The sequence below is a fragment of the Narcine bancroftii genome, chromosome 2 (assembly GCF_036971445.1).
Source record: "Narcine bancroftii isolate sNarBan1 chromosome 2, sNarBan1.hap1, whole genome shotgun sequence".
Lineage (NCBI taxonomy): Eukaryota > Metazoa > Chordata > Chondrichthyes > Torpediniformes > Narcinidae > Narcine > Narcine bancroftii.
The window spans coordinates 357,735,979-357,757,616 of record NC_091470.1 but is presented as its reverse complement, the minus strand read 5'-3'; the positions used below and the strand labels follow the sequence as shown (position 1 = coordinate 357,757,616).

At 43.1% G+C, this 21,638-nt stretch overlaps 1 long non-coding RNA gene across 1 annotated transcript in view; it reads right to left on the bottom strand.

Annotated features, from left to right (window-relative positions):
- The window catches only part of LOC138755794 (uncharacterized), a 50,955-nt gene extending 49,344 nt beyond the window's left edge, over nucleotides 1-1,611 (bottom strand). The window contains exon 1 of the long non-coding RNA XR_011352563.1: nucleotides 1,451-1,611. This is a non-coding gene — a long non-coding RNA (uncharacterized lncRNA). The remainder of the gene's footprint in view (nucleotides 1-1,450) is intronic.
- Nucleotides 1,612-21,638: the final 20,027 nt, after the last annotated feature.

The following is a 21,638-nucleotide window of genomic DNA, read 5'->3' as shown; positions in this document are numbered from 1 at the left end:
TGACTCAATGGGCCAAAGGGTCCATTTCTGTGTTGTACTTCTTGATGAATCAAGTATTCACCTTTTGGAGCAATGCCTTCTCTTTCAGCTGAGGGTGCATGGAGCCTTTTATTGGGATCTTAAAAGTGCAATGCTGTTAGAGCACCAGTGACTCAGGTTTGAATCTGATGCTGTCTATAAGTACATTCTTCCCATGTCTGCGTGGGTTTCCTTCAGGTGCTCCGGTTTTCTCCCAGCCTCCAAAAATGTGTGGGGGTTATCGGCCAATTGGTGTATCGGACGGTACAGGATCTTGGGCTGGAAGGGCCTGTTACCATCCAGTATGTCTAAAAAAAAGCATTCTTCCCACTTGACAAGAAGGGCAATTGGAAATCAGATCATGGGCAGGACCTTGCCAAGTAATTCTGATGGCCACTGTTAACTGCCCCCCAACTCGCTTCCCTTGGGCAAGCTGGATTCAGCCCTCTGAGAAACAAGCTTTACTTGACATGCTCTCAGATCATGTTAAGCAGAACTGAATATGCTTCTGGCTTTGTATGGATTAATCAAATTAATATTTTTCCAGAAGTTCCTGATTTGGGTAACACGTTTAGCACGACACTATTGTAACACCAGCAACCCAGGTTCAAATCTGGTGCTGTCTGTTATGGAGTTTGTATATTCGCCCCATGTCTGTGTGGGTTCCTCCGGGTGTTCCACTTTCCAAAGAAATACAGGGTTGGAAGATTAATTTGGGGCCCTAAACAGTCCTTCCAAGTGAAGCAATATTTTGCTCATGAATCTGCATGGGGCCACCCAGTGCTCGCATTGTGGTCTCTTCTACATCTGAAAGACTGGACGTAGACTGGGAGATCGCTTTTGTTGAGCAACTCGGCTCAGTCTGCCACAATAGTATGGATCTCCCAGTGGTCACCCATTTCAATACCCCACCCCATTCCCTTGCTGACTTGTCTGCCCATGGTCTCGTGCATTGCCAGACTGGGACCATTTGGACATTGGAGGAATACCACCTCATCTTCCGTCTGGGCACCCTCCAACCAGATGGCTTTAAAATCGACTTCTCCAGTTTCCGATAAACCCCCTTCCCCTTGTTCGTTCTCCTGTTGCCTTTCCCCCAGTTTTCTCTCTCTCTCTCTCTCTCTCTCTCACACACACACACACACACACACACACACACACACACACACACACACACACACACACACACACACACACACACACACACACACACACACACACACACACACACACACACTCTCGCTCGCTCTCGTCCCTTTTCCTTCTGTCTCTTTTTACAGAGCCAATTCTCACCTTTCCCGTCATCATATCCAATTAACACCTTTTGGCTGTTAGTCTGGACTCCTTCCCCTTTCTCCAGTCTTTATTCAGATGCCTTTCTGCTTTTTTTTGAAAAAGGGCTCAGGCCCGAAACATCAGTAATATATCTTACCTCTTATGTACACTGCGGACCAGCTGATGTGTTTCTAGATTAATCGGCCACACAGATGTATTCCGGCAGTGCAAGGCTCGTGGACCAGAAGGGTCTGTTACCGGGCTGTATCTCCAAAATTTATTTTTAAAAATTGAAAAGCCAATCCACCATCGGCCTGGTTGCTCACTACCCTCTCATTCACGCAGGATGTGGCATTGCATGTTGATTAGAGTTACTTCCCTCGGGCACTGCAAACTTGATGGCCAAATGCACATGCCTTTCATAATCGGCTGCAGTATCTCTTTCATGTCAGTAATGAGAAGATAGGTTTGCATCAAAGTGAGCTTACTTCAGTGAAGAAAGTGTTAAAAGATCTGTTGTCAGCAAGGGTGGCGAGGGGGCTGGGAAACCGTAGAAGTGTAGATTAGAAACAGTTAGCACTTCAGGGTAAGGAAGGGAATAAACATTAAAAGGGATCATTATTTCAACAACCTGAAGCTGTCAGGAGTGCTCCTCCTCTAGTCATGTGCTGTTTGATGATCAGAACTGAAGATTATTGCTGGGAGAACTAACTGCCTCTTGGCAAAGGGCGGTATTTCGACTTTGAACTGCAAGGATCGAATTTCTTCCCACATCTCTGCGTTTGCTTCTAACTTGAGACTTTTAATCTTGTCATCCACCAGGAGCTACTTTCATATTAATTGTCAAAGCATAAAGTACCAACGAGTAGATGCTTGCTAATTCCATGCATGGCTAATCTCAGCGGCTAAACGTCGCCACTCCAGAGGATGAGAATTGGCTGCACCTGCAAACATTTTGAATCTTAAAGGTGCCTTAGGCCGCCGCCTTGAAGCTGGGTTTAATACTTACTATTAAGATTTCTGTTGCTTCGTCTTCGTCAACGGGGTGGTAAACATCTCTTTGGAGAGAAAGCTCTCAACTTGCATTTTTTTAGATATACAGCTTGGTTTATTCTTAATCAGATGTATTAGTTCGGCATTGTAAGAGTAAGTCTCAAGCAACCAAAAAATACACTTATTTGGCGTCTATCAATCCCCATAGGTGCTGGGTGTGAGGCCATCTAGGAAATAGAAGAGCCATTTACAGCCATTTACACAGGTGCCATTATTGAAAGCATTTTTGGCTGTAATCAGGTTGCCATCCAGTCCTCTGTTTTTCTGGTTTCCTTAATGTCCTAAACATCAGGCCACCATCTAAGGTCCCAAACAGCCCTTCCACATGAACCATGAACTACTCCAGGACCTGCAAAAGCTTCAGGCCTGAAACGTTGGTTATTCAGGCACCCGTCTGCTTTTCACTCATCCCTTAACAAAGGGCTCAGGACCTGATGTTGGTTATATATGTTTGCCTCCTATGGACGCTGTGGGACCTGCTGAATTTCTCCCGCACCTTTGTGTATTTATCACCAACCGATCTGTCTGCACTCTTGAAATATCACATTTTTGTACTTGCACAAACTGCAACTGTGAATGTCTATCTATCCATCCTTTAACATTTAGCATCTCATTTTCTGACTTGGCACATTGAGGTAACATAATGAATGCTATTATAGTTGATGTGCTTTAGACGTCAGAATCAGAATTAATTGTCAGGAACATGTCACAAAATTCACAGCATTCACAGTGCAAACATTACAAAATAAATAAAAATAGTGCAAGAAAAGAAGAAGACGAAGTGAGCTGGTGTCTGTGGTTCGTTGATCATTCAGAAATCTGCTGGAGGATGGCAAGAAGGTCCTCGATCTATTGTTTTGAGCCAGAAGACAGCTGAAATCTGGAAAGCACCAAGCAAAGGAATGATAGACGTAGGCATTGTCACAGAACTGAAGAAATATTAGATAAGCTCTTGAATTGCCATGGCAAAGATGGGTACAGAATAAATACTGCAACCTGAGTTTAAACTCAGCATGGCAATGCCTCTATATCCACATACAACCATAGAACATTACGGCATTACTAGTCTGTGCCGAACTATTATCCTCCCTCATCCCACTGACCTGCATCCAGTTCATAGCCCTTCATACCCCACCCATCCATAAACCTGTCCAAATTTGCCGACATTCACCACTTCAGCTGGCAGCTCATTCCGCACTCCCAAGACCCTCTGTGTGAAGAAATTCCCCCTCATATTCCACCTAAACATTTCCCCTTAACAAATGTCTTTTAGTTTGCATCTCATCTTTCTTCTTTCTTTCTTCTTCTTCTTTGGCTTGGCTTCGCGGACGAAGATTTATGGAGGGGTAATGACCACGTCAGCTGGACGGGGAGAACGTGGACATGTCCTCGGGCCTGCACAAAGGAGCTTTTAGGTGGAGTGCAGTGTGCGCAGTACTGGCCCCACCCTTTACACCCATGGTTCGTGTGCTGTGGCCAAGCAAGCTGGGATGTGGCAGCGAGGTCCTTGGGTCGAGGGTTTTACATAGCCTACTTGCATTTACTCTCTTTATATCCCTCACAATTTTATATATCTTTATCAACTCTCCCCTCATTCTTCTATGCATCAGGGAATCAAGGCCTAACCTGTTTAACCTTTCCCTGTACCTCAGTTCATGAAGACTCGGCCACATCCTAGCAAATCTCTGCACTCTTTCAATCATATTGATATCTTTCCTGCATTTAGGTGACCACAACTGCAGACAATCTCCAAATTTGTCCTCACCAATGTCTTATACAACTTTAACTCCTATACTCAATATTTTGATTTATGAAGGCCAATATGCCAAAAGCTCCCTTTACAACCCTGTGACACCTCTGAGAGAATTATGTGCCCGTGTTCTCACATCCTTGATTTCCAGGTATTTGAACATTATAGTCTTAACACAATGAAAATGTTAAAAGTGGCTGTATCGGGGAAGTCTTTACAAGGGCAGCTGAAATAAAGAAAATATCACATTTAATAAGACTGTTTGTGTCCTGAGCCTTTAAGAGTCAAGCTGCCTGCCACATGGTGAGGAATTCAAGTGCAGGAATGTGAATTTGGGGAAATATTGTAGGTATAATACTAATGACTCACAGAACAGGTTTGAGGAACCGTATAACCTCCTGGGTCCAGAGGGCAACAACAATACAGTCATTAGTAGACTGTAGAAAGAGTTGAGTAAGGGGAGCTAAAACAATAAACAGAAGATGGTTTAGCCATCATACTTACACAGTGAATTCCCTCCATCCCTTCTCAGCAGTTATTTACACAAACTGTAAACCATTAAAGTCTCTCAATCTGGTCCTGCACTATTATGCTGTCTGCTACAATTTTTGCTGGTGTTGTTTTCCATCCATCTGCACTAACTTTACGACAAAAGACTCCACATTTTGAGATTGCTCTGCACCCCCTCCACCCACCATCCCCACTGCACCTCCACTCCACCCCCCACCCCCCACCTCAGGGATGGAAGAGACAATCACAGCACAACGTCAGTGCAGCCTGGATCGCTGCCTTCACCCCGTCTGGAGATGCCGTTTGCCTCCTACTGCTGATGTTTCAATTTTGAGCTGTGATTGCGCAGGATTGTGTAAGAAACCTGGTCGATTGGCAGGGGCCGCTTTTACATTAGAGTTGCAAGAGAAAAGAGAGCATACTTTTCCACAACACAGGCCTTTGAAGTGCACTAGGATCTCTTACAATTTGAAATCTAAAAATGTGGAACTACTTTGGCAAACTATATGTACACTATATGCTGACCGAGCAAATTACCCACCAGCATAGCTGAAACTTATCAGAGTGTGAATTACAGGAGTTATTTCGAGCCTGATTGGCTGTCACCTTAGTATCTTGGTAACTTTTCGCTGATTTGTCAAGATGGTCAATGGGCTTTTTTTTCACCCAGTTTGTTGATGTCTTCTTTTTATTTTTTAAAAATATTTTATTTTTGATTTTCCAAGACACCATCTCAACAATGATAATATTACATTCAGGGTCCATTTTCCACCCGCCCATCCCTCTCCTATCCCTCCTACACCCTAATACCACAAGGGAAAGATAATATAAATCAAACAAACATAAAGAACCAAAAATCTATAGTCATTGACCCTTAAAAGAACCAAATATAAACCCAGATTAACATAAAAATGAATAAGAGACTAAACAAGAGCAAGAAATGTTTTTTTTATATGCACAATTTTTCTTGACCATTAACTGTTAACTTTGATTTAGTTTCACTAAACCAAGCTGGTTGTGATAGACTTTTAACTTAATTTTTAATTCAGACATACATCACGATAACAGGCCCTTCTGGCCTACGAGCCTAAGCCACCTAATTATACCCAATTGTCCTACAACCTCCCCACCTGCACCCCGATACGGGATGGGAGGAAACCCACGCAGGCACGGAGAGAACATGCCAATTCCTTACAGACAGCGTCGGATTCCAATCCCGACCGCTGGTGCTGTAACAGCGTGGTGCTAACTGCTGCCCTATTGAATTTGTTGCCACATTCCATTGTTTCTTTTGGTCTTTATTGCTTATTAATATTTTACATCATTCAGAGGAGAGCTTGTGAATGAATCACAAGGTCGGTTCGCAAGAGGTTATCAAGAAGACAAATGGAACGTTGGCCTTCGTCACTAGAGGGATGGAATTCGAGGGCAGGGTCCCACTGCTGCAACTGTACAGGGTACTGTTGAGGCCGCGGCTGGATGACTGCATGCAGTTCTGGTCTCCTTCCTTGAGAAAGGATATACTGGCTTTGGAGGGAGTGCAGAGGAGGTTTATTAGATTGATTCCAGAGATGAGCCTCTGTGGACAGATTGAGTCACCTTGGAGCATACTCGGTGAAATTCAGAAGAAAGAGAGGGGACCTTATGGAAACCTGTAAAATTATGAAAGTAACAGATTTAGATAGAGGGAGGAAAGTTGTTTTCTCTGCGACGTGAGACTAGAGCTAGGGAGCATATAGCATAGAACAGAGAAAACTACCACACAGTACAGGTGTGAGCGCTGCAGTGCAAATGATTCTGATACAAAGTCCATAGACGGTACAACAGGCCTTAATTAGCTTAAACTTGTACAATCCTGTCTTAGTTTCTTTGCTGGCTTCACATGTGTCTGACTGTCCTTTGCTGGCTCCACGCGTCTCACTGCCCCCCTCCCCCCCCCTCCCCAAAGGAGCCGGCTTGAGTCTTTATACGGGCTGGTGATTGACAGTCGGCAGGTGGGGCCAGCCTCCAAGGTTGCCTATCTGCTGGTACAGTGGTTGTCCCCTGCAGTAGTGTGGTAGGAGTGTGGCCAGCATAGTGATTGCATCACCACAACAGGCCCTTGGGTCCTCAATGTTGTGCCTTATACATTCATTTTACCTACCTCATAACCCTCAGATTTTAATTCCATCCATGTGTCTGTCTGAGTCTCTTAAATGCTCCTAATGTTTCAGCCTCCACCACCATCCCTGGCAAGGGATTCCAGGCACCCACAGCTCTCTGTGTAAAAAAAACTTACGGCTGATGTTTCCTATAAATTTCCCTCCCTTCACTTTGTGCATGCTCTCTGGTGTTTGCTGATCCTGCCCTGAGAAACAGGTGCTCGCTGTCCACCCTATCTATGCCTCTCATAATCTTGTAGGCCTCTATTAAGTCTCCTTTCAACCTTCTTCACTCCAAAGAGAAGATCTGCTAACTTTGCCTCATGACTTATTTTTCAATTCAGGCAATATCCTGGTAAATCTTCTCTGCACCTTCTCCATAGCTACAATGAGGTGATCATAACTGAACACAATGATCCAATAATCTCACTGGAGATTTGTAGTATTGTACCAGGACCTCTTGACTGTCAAACTAAATCCCCTTATTAATAAGGCTCAATATTCTATAGGCCTTCTTAACAACCCAACAACCTGGGCAATGACCTTGAGGGATGTATGGATCCCTCAGTTCATCCACACTCTTAAGTAACTGACCATTAACTCTGTGCTCAGCCTTCCAGTTTGTCCTTCCAAAATGTTTCACCTCACAGTTATCCAGATTGAACTCCATCTGCCACTTTTCTGCCAACTCTGCATCCTGTCTATATCCTTTTGTAACCAGAACCATCCAACATTAGTATCACTTGCAAACTTACTGACCCATCCTTTCGCCTCTTGATCTATGCCATTTATAAAATTATAAAGAACAGGGGTCCCAGACTAGATCCCTGTGGAGCACCTTTAGTCACTGATCTCCAGACAGAATACTTTCCTTCCACTACTACTCTCTAATTTATACATACAAGTTTAGTTTTAATCCTCACAGCCAAGGATCCATAGGTCCCATGCCTCATGACTTTAGAACACGGCCTCAAGATTCAGGTGGGGAAGATTGACAACAAAGATGAATATGAACTGCTTTTTTTCCCCTGAGAGTAGTCAATCTGTGGAATTCTCTGCCCAAGGAAGCAGTAGAGGCTGCCTCATTAAATATGGTTACAACACAGTTAGATATATTTTTGCATCATTGAAGAAATTAAGGGTATGGGGAAAAAGCAGGTAGGTGGAGTTGAGTCAGATCAGCTTTGATCTTATTGAATAGCAGGCCAGATGGCCAACTCTGCTCTTATTTCTTATGTTCCCGAATAATTATGTGGTGAGATGTCTTCAATTCTTAATGAAGTGTCACACCAGTAACCCGAGAGACGAAGGCTCAAAAGCAGTCATCAAGTTTGATTTTAGTTACCAGAAAGTCGATGACCTTACAGAGTACTTTTTATGTAATTTTCATCTGCCTACAATATTTAATGATAAGGTTAAGGAAGTGCCCACATGGGCTGTGTGAGACATGAAGTGTTTGTCCGGAAATATCGTCCCTATGCCCAATTTTCAGAGGCGAATAGTCTGCCAAGAGTCAAGTGCAATGGAAAATGGATCCCATCTGTTTTAAATTCTTTCAAAATAATTTACAGAAAGTCTGGCAAATGGAAAAATGCAGACTTTCTTACAAGACATTCCAACTAGATTTTTATTATAGCATAGAATGTGTAAGATAGAGAGAGACTTGGTAAGCTAGCATATTTTTGTCCTGAAGTGTAGGAGAGGTACCTTTAGAGAGGTACATAAAATCACCAGGGTCACAGACAAAGGATCATGATATTTTTCTCTGGAAGTCTAAAACTGGAGGGCTTACGTTCAAATGGGTGGTGCCAATGCACAGGTCAGGAAAAGACTATAGAGGGTTGTGAACTCGGCCAGTGCCATCACGGGCATCTCTCCATCGAGGACATCTACAAGAGGCAGTGTCTTAAGAAAGCAGCCTCTATCGTCATGGACCCCCACCACGTAGGCTATGCCCTCTTCAAACTGCTACCATCATGACGGAAGGACAGGCGTCTGAAGGTAGACACCCATAGGAACCATTGAACATTACAGCTCAGAAAACAGGCCATTTGGCCCTTCTAGTCTGTACCAAACTATTATTCTGCCTCATCCCACTGACCTGCACCCAATCCCTAGCCCTTCATTCCCCTCCCTTCTGTGTTACAGAAAAAGCTTCTTCCCTTCTGCATCCGATTACTGAACAGACAATCAACCATGGGCACTACCTCACTTTTCCATTGCACTAAATTTTTTTTTTAAATGTAATCTGTAACAATATTTGCCCCTGTGACACTGGTGCAAAATAACAAATTTTGTGACATGTTCATGATGATAAATTCTGATTCTAGGTTCTGCTATGACTGCATCTAACCCTGATGCAAGAACATTATAATTCTAGGACACTTGTGAACTGGACAGACTAGTTTGGAAAAAGAGATAACAATATTTCCAATCCTATGAACTCAAGATGATCTCTTCCTTCACCTGCCTCATGGCATCCTGTTGGGTCTGAGGCAAGCAAAATGCTGGAGGAACTCAGCAGGTCGGGTCGCATACATGGAAGCCGATAGACAGTCAACGTGTGATTCCTGCTGAAGGCTTTTGGTGCCAAATATTGTCTTCCGTAGATGCTGGCCTGACCTGCTGAGATCCTCCAGCACTTTGTGTATTGTCACCTTGTAGATCTTGCCAGAAACATGGCATCTTTTGTGTTACCACCAATTCATTCTTCCTCAGAAACTCAGCAGTTCAAACATAAAATTAGTTTCTTTGGATCATTCTTTGAAAAATGTATTTTGGTGGATTGTAAATATCTCATAAAATTGGAAAAGTGAGCAGACATGTTCAATGGGAAAGGGTTGCAAACAGTCACGGTGCAAAAGCACTGGAATTTGAAACGTCCAGGCATTGTCAGAATATTTAAGTGGTGCTTAAAAACAAGCAATCATTAGTGGGGATTCCATGATGGAACTGACTTTTTATAAGAAGGGTACAGGAAAGTTAACTGAATCTAATAAAAAATGTATTTTTTAATTTGTATTTATAACTGCAAGAACAGCACACTGATGTAGACCAAAGTCATTCTATTGCATTTGGCAAGACTGAGATCTCTTGGCTCAGGATCATGATATGAGTTTGTGTAATAAATGTCACAACATCTGTCTTGTGTGGGCGGGAGTCAATACATGGATAGTGTAGACATTCTAGTTCTTTCAGCCTTTGCAGCAGCACTGAGAATGCTCTTTCTCAACCTTTACAGAGAGTGGTTTACACCTAAAGAGTGTCTAAAAAAATTAACAGTCTCAACTATTAAAATACTTCATAGCTCTGTGAATGAAGAAATTTCTCCTCACCCTAACCACCTTAATGGGGATTGTGACTCAAAGCAGCATTCTGTGGAATCTACCCTGTCATCATCCTCGAGAATTCCAGATGTAGTGTCCCAAACTCCTATATAATAGCCGTCCAATTTATTAGCCATTTTATCTTGTAATAAAGGCTAACATATTTGTCTTCTTCACATCTCCCACCTATGCCATCACGCCACACACCCCGCCCTCTATTTCCAACCTCATTCAATCCACCTTACAGTTAATGTACCAGAACAAAGCAGGAGAGGGTCAGAAGCTTCAATTTCCTGGGAGTCCATATTCCAGAAGACGTCTTTTGGAGGCAGCAATCAAGGCAACCTTGAAGAAGGCATACCAATGTTCTAAGGAGATTTGACATGTCATTGGGAACTCTATCAAACTTTGACAAGGCTACTGTTGAAAGTGCACTTACTGGTTGCATCACAGCTTGGTTTGGCAATTTGAGTTCTCAGGAACATAGAAAGCTGCAGAAGGTGACAAACTTTGCAAAGTCCATCACAAGCTCTGACCTCTCAGCTATTGCAAACATCTATGTGAGATGCCGGCTTCACAAAGGACCCCCATCATCCTGGTCACAACCTCTTCTCCCTGGTATCTGTACAGAAACGTGAAACTTGGCACCTCTGAATTCTTTCCATCAGCTATCGGACACCTGTCAGGCTGGAGAGGGTTCAAAGAAAATTTATGAGGATGTTGACAGGACTGTGGGGTCTGAGCTAATATAAAGACCAGGCTAGGCCTTTATTCCTTGGAGGGCAGAGAGATGAGGGGATATCTCATAGATGTGTACAATATCTTTTGCCCAGAGCAGAAAAATCAGTAACCAGAGGACTTAGGTTTAAGGTGAGGAACCCTTGTATACAGAGGGTATTGGGTGTATGGAACGGGCTGATGGTGGAGGTAGTTTAAATAGGGCACTATTGCAACACTTAAGAAAAAATTAGATGGATTCCTGTATAAGATGGGTGTAGAGGGATATGAGCCAAACACAGGCTGGTAAGACTGCCATTTTGGTGGGCAGGTTGGGCCTGAGGGTCTGTTTCCTCACTGTGTGACTCTCTCTCCATGACTCCCTTGTTACACTTAATTGTTACACTGACAGAACAAAAGGACTGTCTGCTCTTTTGCAAGATACATTTTTATACTCCGATTATTGTGAATATTATTAGATATCTTATATATTTATTGATTTTAAAATTCAATTAAGTTTACTATATTTTTTTTACAAATACCTGTTCAGCTGCAGCAAGTAAGAATTTTGGTGCATATGTACAATGACCTCATTGCCATAATTGGTATTGTCAATACACGGAAACATCACGCTTGATCCCTCCTTTAAGCCACTCAAGATTCAAGATTCCTTTATTCCTTTATAAAAAGGCAGCGTGGTCAGTATAGTGCATTTTTTTAGGTATACAGCACGGTGACAGGCCGTTTTGGCCCACGTGTCCGCGCTGCTCAATTTATACCCAACGTAATGTAGTGTTTTCACAGAGCCAGTGATCAGGACCAGGGCTCGAATCCTGCCCTGTCTTTAAGGAGTTTGTATGTTCTCCTCATGTCTGCATTGGGTTTCCCCTGGGGGCTCCGGTTTCCTCCCATCCTTCAAATCATACTGGGGGTGTTGGTCAATTGGGCAGCAAGGCCTCATGGGCCGAAAGGGCCTGTGACCGTGCTGTATGTCTAAATTGAATTAAGTTAAAAACCGCGCACTATTACATGGAATCTGCTTTCTTCTGCCATGAGGCAGACAGATTCTCCATCGGCAGAAATCGTCTGAAGTGCCTCTTTGAGTCAGAGAAAGGGAAGCATAGGAGAGCCTCCCCCAAGGTCACCAAGTGTCCATGGATTCGCCTCTGATATAGATTGTAAATAATACAAGCTCTGATCCCACAAACCACCATTAGTTATAGCCTGCCATCTCCTACTCTTCTCTCTATAAATATACCATTGATGAATCGTGTTATCTGTCGTTTTATTTTCAATCCCATGAATCCTGATTTTCTATTGAGCTAACTCCATTGAATCCTTGGAAATACAAACACACGGCTTTCACTGATTTCTGCTAACCTGCAAGGTATGACTTCAAAATGCTCTAAAACATTTGATTTCTATTTTTAATAAAACAATGCGAAATCTATGAAATTATCCAATGCTGATGAAGAGCATTTCTCTTGATCAGAAGAGTAGGAGTTTATCTTTGTCCATTTTATTTGTGTCAGTGTAGCTTGTTGTGACTGATTATAGATACGTTTTTAGCAGAAAAATTAGGGCAGGTATTTTAGAGTAGGTCACATACCAAAACTTTGAAACAGATCTCATTTAAACTACTGGAGCTCTGCTCAAGCCAGACAGGCTGGCTCCAAGAGCCTTTGCTTGGAGAGTACCCAAGGCACTTCTCTAATGGATTATTGTTTTGAAAAGCAACAAATGAAAGAACTCAGAGGAGCCGCAGGCTGTCTGGGAGTGCTGTTTTCTGTTCTAAGAGGGTCATGTGGTTTTTACAAGCAGATAGGGGGTAAAACAGACTTTCCTCAGAGAGTCCGAGAGATCAGTTCTGCAGTTTTACCGTCAGCAGCAACAGCTGGGACTAGAGCAGGACAAGCTGGAAAACTTGTGGGAAAAACCTCATTTTGAAGATGGGTTGTGAGTGCTTAGTTCAGCCTGACAAAAGCCCTTGTGGTTCATAGAACAGGAGATGACTGGCTGTCTAATGTTTCACTTGAAATAAGGGAAACAAAAAGGAACTGTGGTGACCCGAAAGAAAGAGGTTGTCATCTGGAAAACCCTGATGGGGTCAGTTTCTTCAGCAAGATACTGGAGTGGCTGATTAAAAGGGATCAGTTGTGGGTGTCCAGCGAACAACACATCTCTCTCTGAAACCCAACAAGAACCTTCCTGAGCGGTAACCATTCACCTTTCAAGCACCAAAGCCTGGTGAACTTCATAAATGTTAAATTCTGTGCACAGTATAAGAATTGCCTGCAACCAGTGAACTTGGAGGAATGAGAAGTGAGATTGGACTGTGAACCAATGAACATTTCTGAACTTACACACACATTACATACACGTGCGCTTAGAATTAGGAGGTTACGTTCGGTTAGTTAATAGTAATAAGTTAAAGTATGATTCCATTTTCATGTTTAAAGATAATTAAAAGCAATCTTTGTTTAAATAACCAGTTGTCTTGGTGAATATCTATTGCTGCTGGGTTTTGGGGTCCTCTGGGCTTGTAACATGGTCCTTACTCAATATATTTGTTTCCTGTTCATTCCAGTGTTAATTTTGCCACTTCCCTATTCTGAGAACACTAACTGGATTGCTGGCCATTAGTGACATTATAACCGTACAAAAATGACCAACTCCCTCCTTCAGCAAACTCTGAGCAACTCTAAACCCTGTCCCTCACTATCTTCCCGTGTGTTTCATTCGATGTGAAGTTATGTCTTCTCATCAGGCGAATGTCAACCTGTAGCTTCAGGTTTCCATTTATTTCTTTAAGGTCACAATGCCATTCTGCATTGAGCTCTATTTTCAATTTCCTATCAGATTTTCTTTCTTGCTCTAGGGTAAAGTTAACCTTCCTGCCAATATATAGTTTCTTTTCATTTTTGAATATATCTGTTTCTTTATTCAAGGAATCAATCTTGTGGTTACATGGGGAATTTTTGTCAGGCATGAATCAGCATTTCTGGTTATAAACAGTCTAAAGAAGCTTGGCTTGCATTTTACTGTACATCAAACCATTGCATTGCTTAATATTTAATAATGTACAACATTCATTTTCCCTTTGAAGTTTCCAGCCAGATTCAAAAGCACCATTTTGACTTTCTGCTTTGATTATTTTAAAACAAATAACAATGTCTTGTATATTTACATTTACCAGACAGTACTTAGCAGTTAAAATAAAAGACTATTCCACAGTTAAACAAGAATTTCTGCAGATGCTGGGGTCGAGCACAATACTGTACACAAATGCGCTGGTGAAACTCAGTAGAATCCATAGAAAGTGAAGGGAACCAATGTTTTGAGCCTTTGACAGGTTCCCCTCTCACTTCTCTGCTTTTTTCTTCTCTTCTACTCTCCTGCATGTATCCTCTGCCTGTGCTCCTCCTTCTCCCCTGCCCCTTTCTCCTTTCTCCTTTCTCTCCTCTCCTCCTTCCCCCTCCCCCAAGCTTCTTACTCAGGCACCTGCCTGTTTTTACTTTTACCCTGACGAAGGGCCCAGGCCTGAAATGTTGGTTACCTTTCACTTCCTGTGCTGCATGACCTGCTGAGTTTCTCCAGCATGACTGTGTACTCTGTTCTACAGTTTGTGGGTTTTGCAATGATCAGCATTCACAATTAGAATCAGAAGCTACTGTTGTGCACAAGTCCTGAAATTCGGGGTTTTGCAACAGCACCGTACTTGTACATTCATTTTAGACCATCTTACTACATCACTGTAAGGAAAAAAAAATTGTGCACGAGAAGTAAGACAGTGTCTTTGGATCCATAAAACTTTTAATTATTCAGGAATCTGATGGCAGTGGGGAAAAAGCTGTCATTGTGTCATTCAGTGCTCGCTTTTAGGCTCCTACACCTTTTTCCCAATGGTAGCAGAGTGAAGAGAGCATGTCCCGCCTAGATGTCGGGGATCTTTGAGGATAGGAGCTGATTTTTTAAGACACCTCCTCGATACCTGTGATGTCGCAGGCCAAATTAACAACCCTCTGCAGTTTATTCTTGTCTTCAGAGTTGGCGCCTCTACACCAAGCTGTGATGCAACCGGTCAGTACTCCTGTAGAAGTTTACAAGAGTCTCCTGTGACATGCCGAATCTCCTCAAGCACCTCACAAAGTATGGCCACTGGCGAGCCTTCTTCGTGATTGCATCAAAGAGATGACTCCAAGACAGATCCTTAGAGATGTTGACATCCACAAATTTGAAGCTCTTGACCCTCTCCACTACTGAGCCTCGATGAGGACATGTACCCCTGACTTCTTCCTGAAGTCCTCAATCATCTCCTTGGTTTTCTGCTGATGTGGAGCGCAAGGTTGTTGTCAACTATTCAACGAGCTGATCTATTTCCCTCCTGTAGGCTTCCTCATTGCCATTTGTGATTCTGCCAACAACTGTCATGTCATCGGCAAACTTGTAGATGGCATTGGAATTGTGCTTGGTCATATGGTCATGGGTGAATAATGAGTAGAACAGTGGGATAAGCAAATATCCTTGGGGTGCGCCTGTATTGATGATCAGTGAAGAAGAGCCATTGTTTCCAATTCATACTGGTCAAGGATCCAGTTGCAGAGGGTGGTACAGAGGCTTAGAGTTTGTAGCTTCTTGACCAACACTGACAGAATAATGGTATTGAAGGATGAGCTGTAGTCTATGAAGAGCAACCGTACATATGAATTATTGTTTTCAAGGTGATCCAGAGCTGAGTGGAGAGCCAGGGATATTGCATCTGCTGTGGAGCGATTGTGACAATAGGTAAATTGCAATCGATCAAGATCTTTGCTTAGGTATGTGTTAATTCTGTCCATGACCAGCCTCTCAAAACATTTCATCACCGTAGAAATTAGTGCTACTGGGCAGTAGTTGTTAAGACAGCCCAAAATACTCTTCTTGGTTACCAGGATGATTGATGCCCATTTGAAGCAGGTTGAGACCTCCGACTATCATAATGAGAGGTGGAAAATGTTCGTGAACACACTGGCTAGTTGGTTGGTGCAGGTTTTCAGTACCCTGCCAGGTATGCTATCTGTTGCTTTGTGAGGGGTTCACCTTCTGCTGTCGCCCTGAGAGACAGATACCACAGGGTCCTCAGTTTTTTCAGGAATTCTGGTAGGCACTGTTTTGTTTTTCTTTCCAAAGCAGGCATAGAAGGTGTTCAGGTCATCAGGCAGTGAAGCAACCTTTGCGTTTGATGCACAATCAATTACACAAAGACTGCAGTTGCCAAAACTGAAGGCTTTTATTTGATAGAAATGGACAACATCCCAAACTGGGGGCAGTCTTGTGGCATGACAGCCTTTATGGGGAAGAAAGGGGAGGAGTCACAAGCCGGCCAGTAAGAACAAGGTCAACCAGGAAAGGTCATGTTATTTACATCGGACAAATATGTACAATAGTAGTTGCACCATTGCTTTGTAGGCCATAAGGGCTTTGTAGGCCGTAAGGGCTTGCACTCCCTGCCATAGCTGCCGTGTATCTGTCTCTGTCTCTAGCCTCCTTTGGAATTGCCATTTTGCTTTGGAGATAGGCTTCCGCAGGTCGCACCTCGACTTCCTGCAGAGATCTAGATCCCCGGCCTTAAACACCCTTGTTCTATCCATCAGCAGGCTGTGGATTCTCTGATTCAACCAAGGATTCTGGTTGGGGAACACCCGGTGTATGCGCGTGGGCACCCATTCATCCACGCAGGTCTTCATGAAGTCAGTGACACCTACTGTATATTAATTCAAGTCCTGCAGACGCTCCTCCGCCTCCTTCGACCACACTTTGGCCATCTTCACCACTGGTGCTGCGGTTCTCCATCTCTGCTTGTGCAGGAGTACAGCCAGGTGGTCAGACATGCTGAAGTGTGGTCGCAGCATGGCTCGGTATGCATTCTTCACCAATCAACTAATTGTCATTTTTCTCTATTCATCTTCTGTGCCTCTTCCCAAACATGGTTAGGACTAAGAAGGGGACTCATTATGGGAGCATTTATGACTAAGACCTTGACTTCCAGGGAAAGAGGGTAGACCTTAACATTCACCACTAGTCGGAAAATGAGATGAAGAGGAGAAACACTATGACATAACCTGACAGGTTCTTATTTTCTTTCTGCTGTTACTTGAAGTTATAATGTCCAAGATCTTTAAAAAAAATATCTCAAATATACTTAATGTTGGACAGAAATGTAAAAATAATTATGAAATTGAAGAAGCTACTAATTTCACAGTTCTCCATCATCTGTAGACATTTTGTTTGCCTAATAGTTTCCTAATTCATTTTCAGAATTTGGGTACTGCTGGCAACTTATTTCCATAAGACATAGGAGCAGAACTTAGAAATATTACCCAACAAATCAGCCCTGTTATTCCATCGTGGCTGATTTACTATCATTTTTAAACCCTTTCCGCTGCCCTCTTCCTGTGAAGCAAAAGAGAGTGTCCCACGGTCACTGAATGTCCATGGCTTCTCCTCTGCAGACATGCAGCCTTCAGTCGGAAACATCAGCAACCCGAGCTCCAGGCACACACATCTGACATGATCATGAATTCTTCAGTGCCCTCTTGCATCCCGGTTCTAATACCTGGTACCCCTTCAGCCAACGTCGAGCCAACCTCTAACAGTCCGCAGCCTAGTGCGTGTCCTTTGACTGCGGGCGCCAGCAGTCCACATCCTACGTGGGTCCCTCACCTCTTTTCTTCATCTCTTCCCAACCTTTCACAGTGCACTTTGCACTTAGACCTTTAATAGACTAAGCGGAAATATAGTACAGGAATTATCTGTTGAGGCTGGTAAATAAACTACAACCCATGGCTGAACAAGGGCCTTCCACATGTTTCAAGGATGCATTCAGATTAATCAAAGACTAATGCAATGCTGACAGGTTTTTCCCAATCGATCAAGCTTTGCCCTGACAGTTTGAATATTACTCATTCTTAAATCTCCAGACTGCCGGAAAAATATTATTCTCATAGTCCTTGGTGCCTTCACTTGAAACCCTAACCCTAACCCTAACCCTAACCCTAACCCTAACCCTAACCCTAAGTAAAGAGTGGATGCAAATTGTTTAAAAGAGATACTTCCAGCCAAGTATTTTTTAATTCCTATTTAGCTACTTATAAGTTTTATTTGCTTAATTACTGTAGAGCGTGTCAAAAGAATCAAAGGCTTGTGGATCCAAACCAAGGCTTTTATTAACTCAAAGACTGGAGCGTATCACATGTCGGTCGACCAGTCCAGAATGACCTGGTCTGGCTAGGAGCAACCCTTTAAGGACTGCCACTAGGTGTCGCTACACTCTCAGCCAATCACAGTCATCCTACACTACATATACACATTGGTGATAGAATCTGTACTGTCACAATTATGCAACAACATATTTTCCAGCTAGATAGATTTATCATCTGTTCATATAGAAAAAAAGTGGAACTAACTTTGTTTGCTTTGCTGTGAGACATAATTAAAAGTGAAGAAACTCAATAAAGAACGACTGATGTGATTTATTAGGCATGAGCACCTCTGAGAAGATTATAATTGAGGAAAAAGTGGTCCAAGTTCACAGACAAGTTTTCCTATTTTTGACATCTTTCTAGAAGGAAAGTTATCACTGAGCTGGTAAGGATACAGAAAAGATTCACCAGACTGGCAGGGTTGAATTATAGAGGTTGGATAGATCATAGAACATGGAACATTGCAGCACAGTGCAGGCCCATGACTTTCTGCCATCCGATGTAAACCTGCTGCATAAGTATCTAATCCTTTCCTTCCTTACACCCATCACCCTCTTTTTCTTACATCCAGGTGCCTCGCTACAAGTCTTCTATTTTTTTTCTTCTTAAAATATCTTTATTGAGTTCAATAAAAAAAATACACACATATTAATCCAATACATAGGTTGGAATATAAGAAAAGACAGATAATTTGTACCTTTCAAATAAAACCATGATCATACATAATATAAATTGTGTGCATCCTTCCCAATCAAGCCCATTATATCAAAATATTTTTTTAAAAACACAAAAAAAGCAACCAAAAATAACCCTATTAATCAAACCCCTCCCTCTAAACAAGGTTAACTAAAATATTGGTTATGTATGTTTATCTTTGCTCTTTGATTAGCTGGGTTTCTCTAGTATTGTGTTTTTACTTCAACTACAATGTCTGCAGACTATCTTGATATGATCGACTTCTCCAATTTTCATCAAACTCCCTTCTCCCGTCTCTCTCTCTCTCTCTCTCTCTCTCTCTCTCTCTCTCTCTCTCTCTTTCCCCTTCCCCTTTCCTCCAGCTCCCCACCCACTTCCCTTTCTTCTCCCTTCCCTTCCTTCTCCTAGAGCTACCCTTAGCCCTCTGTCCTCTCCCCATCACTTTATCTTCTACCCACACATCTATATCCACCCACGACCATTTCCCTATTAACCTATGCTCCTCCCCTGCCCTCTTCTTCCCTCCCTGACTTCTTTTTACTCAGGCCTATGCCTGATTTTCCACATTCCTGTCAAAGGGCTCAGACCCGAAATGTCGACTGTCTTTTACGTCCCATCGAATCTGCACATTCGGCTGAGTTTGTCTGTGTATTATGGTTGACCTCAGCTCCACCTTTCTGCCTGTTCCTCTAACCGTCAAGCTCAAAATTCAATTTATTTCTGAGTTCCCACATCTGCCTTATTTTAGTTTATTAAATAAATTCCCAGAATAATTGCCTCTATGTGTACAACTCATAAGTTATGAAGCGCAGTTCAGCAATTGAACATTGAAGCAAGTCTGAAGAAAGGAAAGGCCTTCTCTGTTTTGATGCAGACCTGAAACATTGGTCACCTTTTGCTTCTTACAGATGCTGTGTGACCTGCTGAGTTTCTCCAGCATATTTGTGTATTGCACTCCACCCCAGCATCTACAGACGTTCTTCTTTTACAGTCATCACTGATTCACGAGGTGAGATACTTCAGTTGTTAAGAAGGCATGACTAATGTGTGGGTGAAAATCCACCAGGGCTGCTCTTATTTGGCATTCTGTTCATGAGTTGAATGGTGAGCAGGAAGACACCAGAATTAGTAAGTGGGGAGTAATGGGAGAATGGAGAGAGCAATGTTGATGGGTGGAGACTGATGGTGTAGATGTGGGAAGAGACACAGATGGGGAGTGCAAGAGATGGGAGACCGACTGGGGAAGGGGAGTGGGAGAGAGCAGAGACAGACCTGGGAGTGCGAGAGACAGACTTGAGGAGTGGAGGGTGAAAGAAAGGAGATACCAACTGGGTAGTGGGACTGGGGAGAGGAGAGACAGACCTTGAGAGTGCAGAGTGGGAGAGAGAGAGTCCTGGGAGTGGGGAATGGGGAAGATAGGCCAAGAGAGTGGGGAGTGGGAAAGGGGAAATACAAACATGGCGAGTGGGAAGTGGGCAAGACAGATATGGGAAGTGGGGAGTTGGGAGAGGAGACACAGACATCGAGAGGGGGAGAGAGGAAAGGTAGACCTAAGAAGTGGAGGAGCACAGGCCAACGGTCTAGAGGCCTTAGTGTACATGAATAGGAAGACAAGAGAACTGTTAACCTACATTCCCCCTGCCCCCACTTCACACACTTTTTAAATTGAGGCACCTTATACCTTGTAGAAGGGTTCAGGCCTGAAACGTTGGTAATATATCTTTGCTTCCCCCCACCACCCCACCTTCCCCCATGGATACTGTGGGATCTGCTGACTTTCTCCAGCATGTTTGTGTATTTACTCCACTGGTTGTGCTACCTTTCTGGTGCCAGGGTTGTAGATATCTCTTATGGGCTATGAGGAACGTAGAGTGGGGACAATGTACAATCGGAAGACACCGATGATATAAGTAGGTCAGACTATTATGAGATCTTGTTAAGGAATCACTTGGGAGTAGTCATCAAAACACAGTGGAATTCTCAAGTCAAGTTTATTGCCATCCGATTACACAAATGCAACCAGACAAAATATTGTTCTCCTGTCCTCAGTGCAGAACACACAAGCACACAACCAGACTTTACACACTTACAAATGATACATATGCAGGACAAGTATTCATGTGAACAAATAAATAAATAAATATTGTTTCATTAATACAGAATGAGACTCTTGGCTGGTTAGTGTGAGCAGCTCCTTTGGTCGTTCAGCATTCTCACTGCTTGTGGGAAGAAGCTGTTCCTCAGCCTGGAGGTGCTGGCTCGATGGGAGCAGCTGAAAGATGCTGTGAGTGGGGTGGCAGGAGTCCTCAATGATTTTACACACCCTCTTCAGACCACAATCCTGGAAGATCACGTCAATTGGGGGGGGGGGGGGAGGAGACTCCAGTGATTCTCTTTGCCACTCTGATGGACCTGTGTATTGACCTCTGATCCATTTCTCTGCAGCAACCATACCACACTGTGATACTGCCAGCCAGGATGCTCTTGATAGAACTCCTGTAGAAGGTTGACATAATAGTGGCCGGTAGCCTTGCCCGCTTCAGTCTTCCCAGGAAGTGCAGTCGCTGTTGCGCCCTCCTGACAAAATTCGAATTATGGACTGAGAGTGAGCATCTCAGTTCCAAGACGAGAGGTTTCAACTTAAATAAAGGGAATTATAAAAGAATGAAGATTTTTCTATATTAAGAAAATAAGCTGCACGATAGGCAAATGAATGAGTAAATGGCAAATACTGAAGCAAGTGTAGAATTACACAGAAACACTGCTGGCAACCAGTTCTTGGTCAATGTCAATGCATTTCCCTCAATCCCACATGCATTCATTTTGCAGGAAAATCTCTCTCCAGTATCTATCAAAAGCTGTCTGAAAATTCAAGTACATCACATCCATCCTCTCCTATCACCTGTAAAAC